The sequence below is a fragment of the Dermacentor andersoni genome, chromosome 1 (assembly GCF_023375885.2).
Source record: "Dermacentor andersoni chromosome 1, qqDerAnde1_hic_scaffold, whole genome shotgun sequence".
NCBI lineage: Eukaryota > Metazoa > Arthropoda > Arachnida > Ixodida > Ixodidae > Dermacentor > Dermacentor andersoni.
The window spans coordinates 399,392,993-399,409,028 of record NC_092814.1 but is presented as its reverse complement, the minus strand read 5'-3'; the positions used below and the strand labels follow the sequence as shown (position 1 = coordinate 399,409,028).

General features: G+C 45.6%; 1 long non-coding RNA gene across 1 annotated transcript; it reads right to left on the bottom strand.

Annotated features, from left to right (window-relative positions):
* Window positions 1-7,384: 7,384 nt before the first annotated feature.
* LOC140215180 (uncharacterized) lies at window positions 7,385-12,665 on the bottom strand. The gene is made up of 2 exons (XR_011892112.1): window positions 12,284-12,665; window positions 7,385-9,090 (listed from the first exon to the last, which is right to left on the bottom strand). It is a non-coding gene; the product is annotated as an uncharacterized lncRNA (long non-coding RNA).
* Window positions 12,666-16,036: the final 3,371 nt, after the last annotated feature.

Sequence of the window (16,036 nt, the reverse complement as noted above, 5' to 3'; positions counted from 1 at the left end):
GCGCCATTCTTAGATCTTTCCGCCACCGCGCTCACCCTGGCGCATCCTCCTCCACGCTTCCTGTCGCCCCAGCCTCCTCCGCTCCCCCATTGGCCAATCTGTGTCACGTGGAAGCGGGCGCCGCGCTTTTGTATGTTTTTTTCTTTCCAGCGCGAAGCAGGCGCCGCGCTTTTGTATATTTTTTCTTTCTAGCGCGCGCCGACCTCCATTGTTGGGCCTGCGCGACGAAAGTACGACAGGCGGACTGACGGAGTGCGTTAGCGTAATAGAATGTGCAGGGCCGAGAACTTAATTGCGATGCCATGCTGCTGCGCCTTCGGTTGCCGCAACAGACACAGCGAGGGCAAAAAGCTTTGCTTTGCCGTCCGGCGGGCGCAACGCAAAAACAAGTGTGGATTGCAGGATCGGGCGGGCTGACTACGATGAAGTGGCAAAGAACGCACGGCTTAGTGAAGTAAGGGCCACGGCTACTCACAACCTCTTATTTTGAGCCTAGTTCACGCCTTCCGCTTCGAAAAAGTGGGTGTTCATGCTCTGCGTGGTTTTTAGCGCGTTGTTTGACTTTCTTTTTTCGAATGTGCTCTCTTTGTTTCATGTAGTATCGTCTTGCGGTGAAATGCACGCATCTGCAGCTGGCCTGTGACATAAAAGCGACTTTATTCAGGGTGTGTTTTGAGCTCCACCAGAAGTTAGCACATTCTCGACGCTATTGCAAGGCTCACTATGACTTACGATGCAGTCTTTTAGCTTCGAATGTACGCCCGCATGTATTGATTTGGTTTATGGTGATTAATGTTTTTAACGTTCCGAAGCGACTAAAGCTAGGATGGAGGCCGTAGTGGATGGCTCCGGATAACTTTATCTAGCTCGCCTGGGGATGTTTAACGTGCACTTTGATCGTAGAGTCGTACGTGGGCCGGTAAATTCCTCGTTGGCGTTTCATAATACTCGCGCGCTAGCGCTGCTTTAGAAGTTGGCGCCTCGGCGCGATTGTATTTCTTCAAAAAATTTTATTTACTGGTGTAACAACTTGTCATTATTTCGTATTATTGACGGTGCCTCCAGGGCACCGAAGCGGCAACGGGAACACCAAAGCTAGAACCAGCGCTGGATGGGGCTCGCCGAAGCCTGTGCATGCCAAGGGGGTATAAGATCGCGGACAGCCAATTTTGTATGCGAACACTCCCTGCGACGCCTGCATTAGTGTAATGTTACGTGCTCTTCAGAGGCCTCCGTTAGCCATTACATGTGCCCTCCTGGAGCAGTACTTGTAAAAAAAAAACAATATATCGTCACGATTACCAAAGCACCCCGCAATGAAAAAACGGCCCTGTTGCCAGGCATTGCTGACCGCACACAGCCGGAATCTCTCACGCGCCGACCGAACAAAAGTGTCCTGCAGGTACGTGAATGAACCTACGAAACCACGTACACATACTTTCACGCTGTCAACACTTGAAACTTTGGTAATTACGCGCGTGTTTGAGTACACCGCGTGCTTGCGTCGTGTTTCAGCTACACGAACTCTCAACGTCGCGCGCTTTACGCCTTAAATACGCCTTGAATAATGGTCATTTTCTCTATTTCTTCCGCAATTCCAACACGAAATTCTAAAGGCGAGTTACCGACTGACGAAGAAAGATCTCGATTGAAAAAACTGCTCCGCAGGGCTCGAACGAACTTTTCTGTGGATTTTGTCCCGTAGCGTGTTAGCCGTCGTCTGCTACGGCAGGCCCACCACCGGCGGCGCCACCGTCGAGCGGAGGAGGAGGGAAGCGAATGGCGCTACTTTGGGAGATTGAGGGGCTTTAACCAAGCTCTTACTACTATGCTGCCTAATATCCTACCTAGGTTTACCAATAAAAAAAAAAAAACCCACTATGAACTACCACGTCCAAATTTTCTGATACCCTATTGCGAACTGTGCTTTTGTACGTCTCCGTCTTTTGTCGTTTCTCTACTTTTCTTCCACCAATCTCCAATCGCCTCTTACTGATGTCTATTGCGGACCTGTTTGCTTTACCACTGCTCCCGCTGAACCCAAGGGCTTCAAGGAGGCCAGTGGTGCCTACATCGACCGCTGGGTAGACGTCTTCACATTCTAATAAAATATGCTCCGTCGTTTCCCTAGCTTTACCGCAGCAAACACATGTTTCTTCTTCCTTCTTATATCTCGCTTTATAGGTGCGCACGTGTTCTAAGGCATCCCGATCTCGCTTCGAAAAGTAATGAGCTTCCCTTTGAGTTATCATAAATGTTTTCTTTCCTAATTTCGTTTTTCCCCTTAGGTAGTTACTCATGGCAGGTTTCTTTTCCATTGCCGCCACCCATGAGATTAATTCAGCCTCTCTGACTTTCCGCTTGACCTTCTTTGTTGCTGTGTTGCCCACCCCACAGGCTGCATACTTGCTGGTAAGCTTCCTAGTTCTTTTCCTCCACTGTGAATCAATGTTTTGCCTGTACAGATACCTGAACACCCTCCCAGCCCATTTACTTTCCTCCATATTCCTCAGCCGTTCTTCATACTCAATTTTACTGCGGGCTTCCCTCACTTCAAAACTAGTCCAGCCCATATCCCCTTGCACAGCTTCATTTGTAGTCTTCCCGTGAGCGCCCAATGCGAGGCGACCCACTGACCTTTGGTTCCCGTCGAGTCCCGATTGTACCCCTGATTTAAAGCAAACAACCGCATTTCCAAAAGTAAGTCCTGGAACCATTACCCCTTTCCACATACCTCGGAGGACCTCGTACCTATTGTATCCCCATAGCGCTCTGTGCTTCATTATGGCTGCATTTCTCTTCCCCTTGACTGTTATGGTTTTTTCCTGTGTTTCCATATATCCGTTGCCTTCCTTTATCCATATACCAAGGTATTTATATTCTGTTACCCGAGGTATTTCTTGGCCCTGTATCTCCACTGTCTGTTCACTGTTTTCATTGAATACAATAACACCTGATTTTCTAACACTAAATTTCATACCTAACTTGTTGCCTTCCTGTCCACAGATATTAGCCAGACGTTGCAAATCACTTTGCTTGTTTGCGAGCAACACAATGTCGTCCGCATAAAATAAACCTGGGAGTTGCTGCTCTATTACTGTACCTGCCTGTTTGTATGAGAGATTAAACCCGATATTACTTCCTTCTAGCGCCCTCAACATCCTCACCATGTACATCATAAACAGCAGCGGGGATAAAGGGCACCCCTGCCTCAGTCCCTTGTTGATATGAACTTTCTCCGCGCTCCTCATCCCTTCCCATTCAACGCAAACAGTATTTTCTAGGTAAATCTCTCTCAAAAGCTGTATACAATCGTTACCTAAGCCTTCCCCTTCCAGAATATCCCACAAAATGCTGCGGTCTACGTTGTCGTATGCTCCTGTAATGTCCAAAAAGGCCACATACAACGGTCTGCTTTCTGCTTTTGATATTTCAATACACTGAGTAACAACAAACAAGTTATCATCCAAACGCCTACCTATTCTAAAGCCATTCTGAAGCTCTCCCAAAATGCCATTATTTTCTGTCCATGCTTGAAGCTTTAATTTGATTGCCTGCATTGCTAGCCTGTATATTACCGATGTAATGGTCAACGGTCTATACGAGTGAATTCTGTCTTTCTCCCCCTTACCTTTATAAATTAAATTCATTCTACTTTGTCGCCAACTGTCTGGTATTCGTCCATCTTTTAAAGTTTTTTCAACTGCTTTCACGAGAGCTTCCTTACTTTTTGGTCCCAGTTCATTTATCAGCCTAACGGGAACCTCGTCTAGGCCTGTGGCTGTGCGCTTAGGAATTTTCTCTTCCGCTTTCTTCCAGTTTAAATTTGTAAGCACTAGCTCCTTTCCCCCTTGGGTCTCTTTCATGCTCTTTTTTTTCTTCAAATACAACCTTGTCCTTGCCTTGGAAAGATTCGGCTGTTACTTTTTGGATGTAATTTATTGCTGCTTCTCCTTCCAGTCTGTTTTCATCTTCGTCTAGGATATGTTGTTGTATTGTTGTTGCCTTCCTGCCTAATAATTTTATGTGATTCCAAAATATTCTAGGTGCGGCCTTCTTTTTCTCACGTATTTCTGACAACCGAGTTTCATCGTAGACGCCAGCGCTCGTTTCTCCCCTGGCGGAACGATTTCACCTCCAACAGGGGTAGGTTTCCGCCGCCGCTTCCCTTCACTATCGCGCCCGCGTTCAGTTCGCGCTGCGGGCGAAACGTTTCTTGTTTGCGACGGCGCCTCTTCGGATGACCGGAAATTATTATTGTGTTGTTAACTGTCACGACAGCAATGTAAACATGAAAGGGTTGATGCCACCAGTGAAATTCTGCCGATTCACAAGAAAATGGTACGAAAAAAGCTGACGACAGACATGGATTACTGCGGTGCGCCGAGCGAAGTAAACAACTGGCAAACGAAGCGAGCTCGTTCATTGATCACTCAACTGTATCACCGTTTTTATATGTAACCCACATGAATTTAAGAATTACTCGGTACATAATCCTTTTATTTATATAAAAACGTTCAGTTGTTCGACGAGCGCTTGTCCTGTCTTCTTTCTCGTGTTTCGTTTGTGTGTGCGCTGCCCAAGAATGGAAACCACTTTTGTTGTATGCGCTAGCAGTGGCCGAAGTTCACGCGTGCCTAGGAATTGAATATGTGCACGATGCATTGAACATGACCGGAGTTCATTCCCGCTTCACCACTGCACCGATCGATCGATTTACTGGACGATACACGCCCGCGTCTTGGTCGCGCCAGCATTGCTGAAGCGGGAATGATTACTAATACTTTCAACTTCCGCCTCTTGAGCACTGTTAAAAAATGGCCAAGCTGTCTACATTGCTGCCTCTATTCCATATTGTAGGCGACGTACTAGTTGAAGTTGTGTGCGCATGTCGTACTTGTGCTATGCAGCGATATATTTTATTTCCGCACAGTGTCGATGGAAATCCGTTGTCGCCATCAGAGACAACACGGATTTGTAGCAAACATATTGTGAGAAACTGCAAAAATGACTTTAGCTCGTATGTGCCGTATGCATGTGCCGCATCGTATGTGCTGACGATTTTTCCGGCGGCACATACGATGTCGTTTCCAATTACCTGCTCAGCGTCACTTAAATGTTTAAGCAGACGCTGCCCTTTCGCCGCATTGCAGCCATAAAAATAATCGTCAAGCGTACCGATCTTCTTAAAGGCAAATAGAAGCGTGTACAGTCTGTTTCACACTTAGGGGAAAACTCGGAACGTATTGCATTGCGATGCGGCAAGCAATGGAGTCGTGCGGCGGCAGCAGCTCGAGCAGGCGCAGACGCTCGAGGGGCGGAGTCGTGATCTCCGTCGTCTGCTACGGCGGCGCGCGCTGGCCGCATTGTCGGGAAGCGTGCTACTGTCAGGGGCAGAGTACCGATTTCATCGGCACTGCGGGAGCTGAGCTGATATTGTTTACTAAACGTTGTGCGGCGCCAAACTCTGAGCCTTCATTAGCGATAATGGAGTTCCACAAACTTCTTTTAACAGCATGCTTCGTTTGTTCTTTCGAAAGGGTGGGGTACTGAGCGCGTGCACGTATATTTCTTCACTGTGTGTGCTACCGTAATAAGCAGCGACAAGACGCACCAAGATGTGCGCGCAACGTGCTCAGTCTTTGTTTGACTCGAAAGGAAAACAAAGCACTCAACAATGATTACTATGGGGGTCGAACACGATGAAACAAACAAGTACGATTAAAGGAATGTTTTAGGTTAAGACAATGAGCTGTAAGTGATTTTTCTCGACAATCAATCACTACACCAGACAGAACCTGCCCGCCGGCGGGGAATTGGACACGTCACGCTCGGAACTTCGGTTAGTATCTCGTCATGTACCCAGCGGCAGCGATGACAGCGCTCATCCTGAAGGCAGTGAAGTGTAGATTGACTTGATCAGGGATGTGTTCATTCGCAGCACGTCTCAGTCGCTGACGATGGTGGATCGAAGCCTATCTTCGGGCGACTGATAGAGGGGATGGTGCGGCAGCGATACTTTCAACGAGCCCCAGACATTTTAAATGATGTTGGCGCCCGCGGATTGAGGCGACCACCCCAAGAGAGTGACTGCGCGCTCTTCCAGCAGTTCTTGCACAACGCGAGCAGTGTGGATCGGCGACCTATCGCGTTAGAATATATAGTCGGCTTCCAGAAACGGGCCGTCAAGAATGTATGGGATCAGAACGTCGTCTATGACTGCCCTGCAGCGATGAACTTACCTTCGAGGCGTATCAGTGGGCGTCGCACAACGCTTAGTAAAGAATACCGGCTCATTTCACGCAGTAACGATGAGATGGGCGCCCTGCAACTGACAGTAGACGGTTTCCCGACAATGCGGCCAGCGCGCGCCGCCGTAGCAGACGACGCCGTTCAAGATCCCGCCCCTCGAGCACCTGCGCGAGCTGCTGCCGCCGCCTGACTCAAGCGCTCGCCGCATCGCGATGCAATGCGCTCCGAGTTTCCCCCTAAATGTGAAACAGACTGTACATCGCCCTTCGAATGAAATGTCCACGCGCACACCCGTAGGCACACACCGCGCGTGGCACGAAACGTGCCCAAACACGCGCAGTGCAGGAGGCAATCAAGGCGGTGCGAACGAGAGATGGGAGAGGGGTACCACCCGCTAAAAGAATTTTGCTTCGCATGCGGCGCTCTCAACGCCGGCGCAGCAGCGCCGCTCTCGGTGCCGTTCTTGTCTATGGGCAGTGCGTTCAGGAAGCGCTCGCCGCTGAGGCGCTTCATGTAGATAGCACGAGATGGCGCTGTAGGAACATGGGCAATAAAGGGCTTTAATGGGCAATATAGTTGCCCATTAACAAAGGTTGCTACCTTGTTAGCGTATATAGTAACCCTAATGGGCAATTACAAGGCCAAGAAATACCTCTGGTAACAGAATATAAATACCTTGGTATATGGACATAGAGTTTCTCACTACATTACCTAGAGGGATATCTGGCGCTGCTGCGCTGTGGTATGCATGGGAATGCCGGTATATTGTGGATTCGGATTGGCATCGTTCTCGTAGAGACAGGACACCTTGAAGACGCGCTTGGCAAGTACCATAGCGTTTCTCACTACATTACCTAGAGGGAAATCTGGCGCTGCTGCGCTGTGGTATGCATGGGAATGCCGGTATATTGTGGATTCGGATTGGCATCGTTCTCGTAGAGGGCGTACCCGGTGGTTCGAACGAGTGCGGGCCGGCGTTGCGCGTACCCGGTGGTTCGAACGGGTGCGTTGCGTTCACCGGGTTGCTGTAACGCCCTCGCTGCGTTCACCCAAATAGCCAACTATAGCTGATTTAACTTGGCTCCCGTTGGATTTTTAAAAGGCGGTGGTAGTGCGCTTTGTATGTACATGCTTTGGACATTTCTTGTGAGCGTCTGTGAAACAGGGTGTTGTAACCTTTCTCTATGGTGAAACCTTTTCGACGTGTTTCTGCGTTGTATCTTCGATTTAAGTGGTCTTCGCTGCCGTGGTTAGCTTGTTTGGCTGGTTAGTACATGTGCAAACGGTCTTTGCCTATGACTGTGATGTTCTGGAGTTGTGGAAGGTCGTCGCCCCTATTTGATGTACTTGCGTTGTCGCGACATCATTCGAACACTATACCATAGAGAAAGAATGACTATATGATCAGAGCAGAAACAAGTGCTATAACCTCCCCTGGTGGTCGTGTAGGCGTCAGCTCTTGAAGTATTGGGCAATGCACAGAGGGAGCCAGTTTTATTTGCGGATGTGTGCTTGCACCAACTTTGACAAAACTCTGATCATTCGGGACCTATAAAAGCAGTGCTGTATTGTTTTTGTTCCCTGCTTAGTTCGCCTGTTTACATACTCGCCTGAATGTGTGCTGTTGTGATTTGTATGTTTTCCGCCGTCGGTCTGTACCAGATACCTCGCATTCAGCTGCTTATCGCCTGTGGTCGTTTTATAACTTTGCTGCAGAATTTGTCCTTAAGTCGAATAAACTAGGGAAGGAAATCGTGAAGCTTTACTCCCGAAAAGCGCTTGTACGTCCATTGAATTTACAGTTCAAATGCAACACATATCCTCATTTAAATTTTAGAAGAATATGATTTCATTAAATTTAAATTGCAGATAAACAGAATTCAATAAATTGAAGGTTTCTATATGCACCCCAAATAAGTTCTGCAAAGTGAAACGGTTTGTTACATTAAAGTTCAATATATGGAGGTCTAATTGTACAAAATTGATTGATATAGGGGTTGATTGGATACAGGGTGCGCATATTCACACGCCTGCTTCCTTAGTCAGTCGTTACGTGCCGGTCTATTTGGGCAATAAACCAAGCAACAATGTTAATGTTTTTGAACTGTTCATATATCGGGAGCACACCAAGAAGGTGATCTAAAACCTCCAGACATATGGTGACTATCTGTTCCAAGTAATAATGTGTACAGTGGCATAGCAGAGTAAACAAACAAAAAAGCTGTCTTTTTAAGACAGTGCTACATTTTTTTTCCTAATTACAGCAGCCGTGCAAGGTGTTCTAGATCAGTTACAATATTTGAAAATTCATTGTGATTGGCCAGTCTGTTTCCCCTAGTGTTATAATGGTCTCATATTCTTGCAAAGTTAATCATATTACTCCTGTTTCCTTACTACATTGAACTCCTGAAATGTTTTATCCCGGCCACTGCTCCTCATCCACCATGCTTTTTCTGCTTAAAAGTTCTCAAAGCAATTATCTTGCTCTCCTCTCCCTATTATTCAGGCAGAAAAACAGACCCACATGGCCATCACAAACTAATTTTCACTTACACATGTCCTGATGTTCAAAACGTTGCAGTTGAGTTGAACTTATGCAGCAGTTCATTGAGCAGCTCTACAAGTAAGCTTATGCATTCCACTCATCTTTGTGTATTGGAGTTGGAGCAACAAACAGATTCACAGGAAGATGTAAATACAAGTCGAATAAGGAATGTTTTGGGCTGGAGCCAACGTTGTGACAAACTCATCTTTGTCAACTAGTCCTCTTGTTGAAACACTGGCTGCAGGCAGAGGCCTCCCTTGTTTAGCTGATGTTGATCACTTGTAGAACAATCACTATTGTAAAAATAAACAGGCTATAGAATAAATTTTATGTACAGTAAGGTTTCAACATTTTCTGTTAATAACCCAACAGAACAAGACCATTAAAAAATTTTCAAAGCTCAAAAAGGCTTGCATTCAAGTGTAATACTGCATGCATACAGAAAAGCAAACTATTCAGTCAGCTCTCCTCTTGAAGCTGTACTTCACTATCGCAGCAGGCTAGCAAGCACCAAGTATGAAAGAATAAAAAACGCATTTGCACTTCTCGTCTGACGAAATTTACTGAGCTTTTACAGAAATGAAAATCATTGAAAAGGAAGTGGGTATTTAGGTTGAGATATGAGCACGTAATCTGTAAGCCTCGTAAGCTTATGTCAAGTAAAACAACATAAAATCCTGAGAGATTGAGCTTTTTAAGTACACATTTTATAATAGGAACACCAACCTTCTTCAGGGTGATAAAAGCACTGTAGATCAAGGTTCTCTACGTAGTGGAAACATTGCTAAATCTGTTAAGATGTGAATGTGGGCAAGTTCGTAACAAATTTCTAACTTGCTAAAGCACATTACTGTCCTCATCGAACAAATAACTATAGTTTCTTGTACATGTGCCTTGATCACGTTCAGCACAACATTATGCCTTTTTATCTTTCTTTAATACATTCTGTAGCCCTTCAATGAATTCAAGATGCTAGAAACCATGTTGAACTACAAAGTGCTTGCCACTAGAAAAGACAAGAAGTCAGTTCCTGTGTTAGAAATATTTATTGGTTAGAGAAAGGCTAAAATTTAGTAGGAACATTAACCATGTTTTGAAGTTTTCATCCTACTCATTTTACGGTTGAAGCTAGCTTGCTTCTCAGGTTACTTGTGCTTATAATTAAAGCACAACAAACAGATGAATGGCTTGCCAGGGGATTATCCACAGAAAGTGGTCACTTTTCTCACTCTCACCGTAGTGTTTGGGCTACTGCTGGTACTGTTGGCCGCATAGCAGCCAGTGCAGTGCCACTGAGTGTGCCGACGTGCCAGTTTTTCTTAGCATGTGGACATTCCTCCCACGAGTTTCTTCGATGTTGTTTTGACGAGGGCCGAACAGTGAATGAGCCAGCTAGTTCATCTTGAAATTTTGTAATTGGCGTAGAGTTTCCTTCAAGCATGCTACGAATGTTCCACGCATTTATGATGGCACTTCCAATGAGCAACTCAACAGCTACCTTTCTGTACCACTTGAGTCCTTTTCTAAGGCAGTTGTGGTATGACGTCATTTGTTCACTATAGTCGACGCCCTTTTTTGCTGCATTGCAATCGAGACCGGCCTGATGTTTCATGATTGGTGCGCCGTCCCTTGTTTTCTTCCCACTGTCCACCAAAGTTGCTTCATATTTGGCGACAGATGTGAGTATCAGAACAGGCCTCTTGTCCATCCACTTCAGTGCCTTCACTCCATTTTTGGACTGAAGTCCGGTAGCACTGCCATTTGCAACCTTTACTTCAGTGAGATCTTTTGGCAGCCCTTTCCTCACTGAGCGAACTGTGCCACGAATGAAAGTGTCTTCCTTTAGAAGGCGAAGAGTGAGTGGCAAGCTCATGTAGAAGTTGTCTACGTACAGCGGGCACACGACTTCCTTGTAATTTTGCAGGAGTTTCAAGCATACATCTTCGGCATGTCCGATGCCAACTGTTCAGTCACACTTTCCGGCATATACATCAACCTTTAGCCTGTAACCGTCTTTGGTACATGCCTTGAACAGCCTGACTCTGTAAGAACGAAAGTCTGCCTCGCCATGGCACTATTGTTTCATCTATCACAACCTCCTTTCCCGGCTCAAGCACAGTGGCAAAAATTTTGGTTCAATTTCTCTACCAGAGGATGGATCTTAAAGACATGATCCTGCAACTCTGCAACCAGTTAATTGTCCGCAAAATGCCGGAACCTCAAAAGTAGGGAAAAGGCGGCCACGGCTCATATTTTGACGAATGAGTTCAACACCATACAGGTTACTTTTTGCCCAGTAGTGACTCAGATAGGAAGATGGACAAGATTAATACAAATTGGTATTCCAACAAATGCTTTCATTTGTTTGAGATTGGTTTCCATCCAATTTTTCAACTTTGATTTAGATTTGGGAGTAGGAAGACAGAGGAGACCAATACAAATCAGTATTCGAATAAATGCTTTAATTTCTTGGGCATTGGTTTCCGTCCAATTTTTCAACCGTGATTTAGATTTGGGAGTAGGAAGACAGAGGAGACCAATACAAATCAGTATTCGAATAAAGGCTTTAATTTCTTGGGCATTGGTTTCCGTCCAATTTTTCAACCGTGATTTAGATTTAGGAGTAGTTGACTTCAACACTTGTTGTGTGAACCTGTTTGTCTCATTGACCATCATTTGCCAAATGTCATCCGTAATAAACAGTGAACATAAAGATGGGGCATAACGGCTAGATGGCAACTGAATGATAGTGGGCGGCCTAGAGTGCGGTGTCACACTAGGCGAAGTGGTTGTTGCCGGTGTCCATTTCTCTAGAGATGGGCTGAGGGAAATGAGAGCATCGTATCCTGAATCATTCACCTCAGAATCATCAGTCAGGTCTGACTCTCCATTCGACATGCTGGCTGAGGTCTGTGATGGTTCGTAAACACTATCGTTGTCACTGATTTCACTGTCTGTCCACTGCTGAACATCTGACACTGAAGCACTTGACTCATCCGCTGGTGATCGCGAAGTTGCTGGTGCATTCTTCTGGCCCAAAACTAAGTTTATTTGTTTCCTCTGCATTGTGCTTTTTTTTTTTTTTTTTGCATCCGGAAGGGGCATGAGGATCTATCTATTAGACACGCTGAAAAGTTTGGGAGTAGCAAGAAAAATGCAGGTACTTATTCCAACGGCACGTATTTCAAGAACTGCGACGAAAGTTTGCAAGAAACCCAACTGAGAAATACGCCGTCACTCGACTCTCCGAAACAAACTAGCCACCCCGTGTCCAATGCAATAAAAATATATGTTAGTTGCAATTTCAAACCTCAGATGGCAACACAAGAGCGAGAATTCTTGCGTGTGGGTCACTGGAGAGTCACGCCGCACACAGCATAAAAACGTTTTCATTGAGTGCATCGTGGATTGCCAGTGGGTCATAGCATTTAACATCAGACAAGTAGTCTACTGGCTATCTATAACCTCACACAACAAAAATCGTACCTCTGAGTTCAAGTGTGATAATGTTATCGCAGCAGCAAGCAGATGAATGCCCATAACTTTGCTGCTGCGTAGGAGCACAGGCTGTGCTGTGATGTCATTCAGAGTGACACGTGACTTAGATTCAAGGCAGCATCAGTTATTTGTTGAATCTGTACGTTGCTTCAGTGGACTAATTAAAGTTTAGAGAAATAATGAAAAATACAACCCGAATGTCTGGGTGCTTTTGTTTTACTTCGCACTGTAGCAATATGAATTTCCATTTCGTCTCCTTTTTCCGACGTTTGCACGCCCGCAGAGAACGAAACTATACGTCATTGTCTACTGTGTTCCAGCATTGCGATCATGCTCCTTCATCCCCTCGCGTTTGCCTCAGTGCTGTGGCACTGACTTATACCGCTAATCACGTGTTCTCGTGTAGAGCGCGCATTATCGTCCGCTACAGGAAACGAGACAAGCGCAACAGCTCGCACGACACCGTCACCGGAAGTGTGCCGGTGACGGTGAAAAAAAGAAGACGGCAGGGTATACCCGCCGCGCGACCCCTCGGCTCCGGTATGGGAGAACGCAGTGAAGGAAATTCGCTTACACAGGCGAAACGGGGAAAGTCGAGAGAGTGTTTATATAGGCGGCGACGCTTGCCTCCTGAAATCATGTGTTCGCGGCACTTCAATAATTCTCTCTCTGCTGTTAATGAACCAATTTGAAAAATGCTTGCGGTAGAACACTTCTTAGAGGGCACGTAACAACTTTCAGCGTATAACCAAAATTTGTTATGTAGCCTGTGAGGGGCCCTTTAAAACAAACGCGGTAAAAATCGGGTGTACCGTGGGATGTTGTTACAGCTGCGTCGAGCTTCACAGCCCCCTACACAAGCATTGCTGTGAAGCCTGTGGCAGAAATAGAGTTTTATTAAATGAAAGGACTGCATAGAGCGCGCTCTCGTGTTGTGCTACGTGAATTAAATCATTCGTTTCCTGCCTGCACAAACGTCTGCATCTCGAGTAGATTTCGAGCACACCGTATAATAATGTGCAGTTCCGTCGTGCTTCGCAGCACTATACACAAGCACTGCCGTAAAGCTAGTGGCAAAAGCACGATGTCATGAAACCAGATCAATGCATATACCACGCTCTTTTGGTGCGCTGTGTGAATGGAAACATTGCTTGCCTGCCTGCACAAACGTTTGCATCTCGAGTTAATATCAAACAAACCATATAATATATGTGCAGTTTTGTCGAGCGCTTCACCGCACTGCATGCAAGCATTGCCGTAAAGCCTGTAGTATAAATAGGGTTTCATGAAGTCAAATGAATGCGCAAACCTCGCACTTGTGGTGTACAAGGTAAACAAAGAATTCGTTGCCATGTCTCCACAGTAGTTGGTCACGTTGATTTGTGTGAGCATATAGGTTCATGTGCCCCATCTACCTCTGTGATGAGAAAATAAGCAAGAATATCAGCTGCTATGTGTCGATGCATATGCTTTTTATTACAATGTGTAGGAGCAGTACATCTTACTGCATGAGTAAGCCACTGATGGAAACAGTACGTTCCTTGAACATTGTAGCTATTTAATAGCCTAGGAAGCACGCTATATTGGAAGTTGCAATTTTTTTTCTGTTCGCGAAATCCAATAACTCAGTGCATTTTCTAAAAGCAAATTTCGGAATGATACGTGTGCTGCGTCAGTAAGTTAAGTAGGCAGCACATAATTAGGCTAAACCAGAGGAATATCTGCAGGTAGGGATTTATACAAATGTACAGAGTATTTTTTAAAAAATGTTTTCTCAAATGTTTTCAGTGTGGATCCAGTTGCATATGCGCCCAGCGCTGATTTCCAGCGCTTAATTTTTGTTGAACCTTGATGTAACAAAGACGTAACACTCAGCACTCTACTTTGTTACATCAAAAATTTTTTTACAATGGAACACTGCATTCTACTATACGTGCCGCTCATGCGCCCCAAAATTTTGGCCCCTCTAAGGAATTCACTGTTTTAAGTCACTGTTCTCTAAGTTTCGTCCGAAACTTGAATAACGCTACTTCCAACACTCGTGAAACCAGCAGCCACGTCGGCTTGCGGCCTTTACACCGGCCGCAAATTACTTTTAAAAAATGTGGCACGCGCGGGCCGTGTATATGCACTCTGCTGCGCGCGGACAGCCGTATGCACGGGCACGGCCGGGCAAGAGACGTCGCGCGCTCTCCTACCCTAGCGCGCGCTTGATCACGGGACGTGGACAGCGCGCTGCCATCCTTCTCGGCTCACCCTCGCACCCTTTCATTCGCAATTAACCCCAGCACGTGGGATGCAACGGGGCACTATAATTTTTGTCACACTTGGACTTTGGTTTAAACCAAACATCAGGGCGATGGCGAAAATTCGCTTAGGGTGTCCAAAAATTGCTATCGCAATAATACACTATGGAGAAAGGTATTATGGAAATTATCTGTGGATGGGTCGAAATCCCCTAATTTCCCAAACACGCACCCATCCACTGGCACGCTGCACACCACGGATCCCGCGCGGCACGCTGCATGATTAAGGCGTATCGTTCTTCTCTAGCTCTATGATCATTTCTGCAGTAGTCACTTGGCGAGAAGCTTAATTTCCAACCTATGCGCAAGTGTCATACCTGAATTTCGAAAGTACACGGACCATATATATGTTGGCAAAATAATCGGAACTCACTATTTAGACTCGCCAAAATTATACTTAGCTGCTCACTTGAACTCATAAGAATATACTACTCAGCCGAGCTCACTCGGGCTCAAACTCGCCAAAATACTGCTCAGCTGGGCTCACTCAGACTCATGGGATGATCTGAGGGAGTTGACTAATCAGTGAGTTTGCCAGCGTATGATGTGTGCTGAACCACAAACCTGGCTTTCTTGAATAAAAACAGTTGGTCGCTGCAGCATATGGATGCACATAAGTGTAATTCAGAGAGCATGGCATTGTAAAGGCTGCCACAGTTACCATGCCATGCTGCAGCTCATTTCAATCATGTCAAATGCAATACCCCTTCCAGCTTTTAGTCAGTCGATCAAATGTGATTGCTATTTATCTCATCACAACACCTCATTTTCCTGCCTAAGGCTTTGGGTGAATTTTCCTTGGCATCCATTTTGTTACTCTAACAGGTTACCAGTTATCTGTTGCCTATGCGAAACTTGAAGTTGTGCACATTTCATGTGGACTCTATGCCAAACTCGTAGTAATGCATGCGTTTTTGCAGTTAGGTCTAGAGTTACAGAATCGCATGTGGGAGTTACTTTAGTTAGCAACTGTAGCTTTGGAACAAACATGTGCATGAGAGGGTGCTTAAGTGTTACCTGTCAAGATTGGGAGCACCAAGGCAACTTGTGCAGTAAAGGCATGGGCAGTACGAGCCCACAGATTTTTTAAGTGTGGCTGAGGTGATGCGTCTAGACTTCACTATGAAGAGAGCCAAATAAAAGGTTGCATCATACCTATTCATACCTATCATCATACCTATTCTGGAGCCTTTTCTTGAGCTTTTCTAAAACATTAAGCTCAGCCTGTACACTTTATCACAGCATAATTATTACATGTGATATAAAACATTGTATTGTGCAGTTTCTCCAACTCTTCGTGAAGGCATCTATCCATAGATTAAACAGGAATAGGCTCAATGTTGACATATCTCCACAGTAGCATCTCCAGGACCTCGTACTGTCACATTGCATCACAGACATTATTTAAGTGAACTCCAAAAGTGAAGCTCTTCGT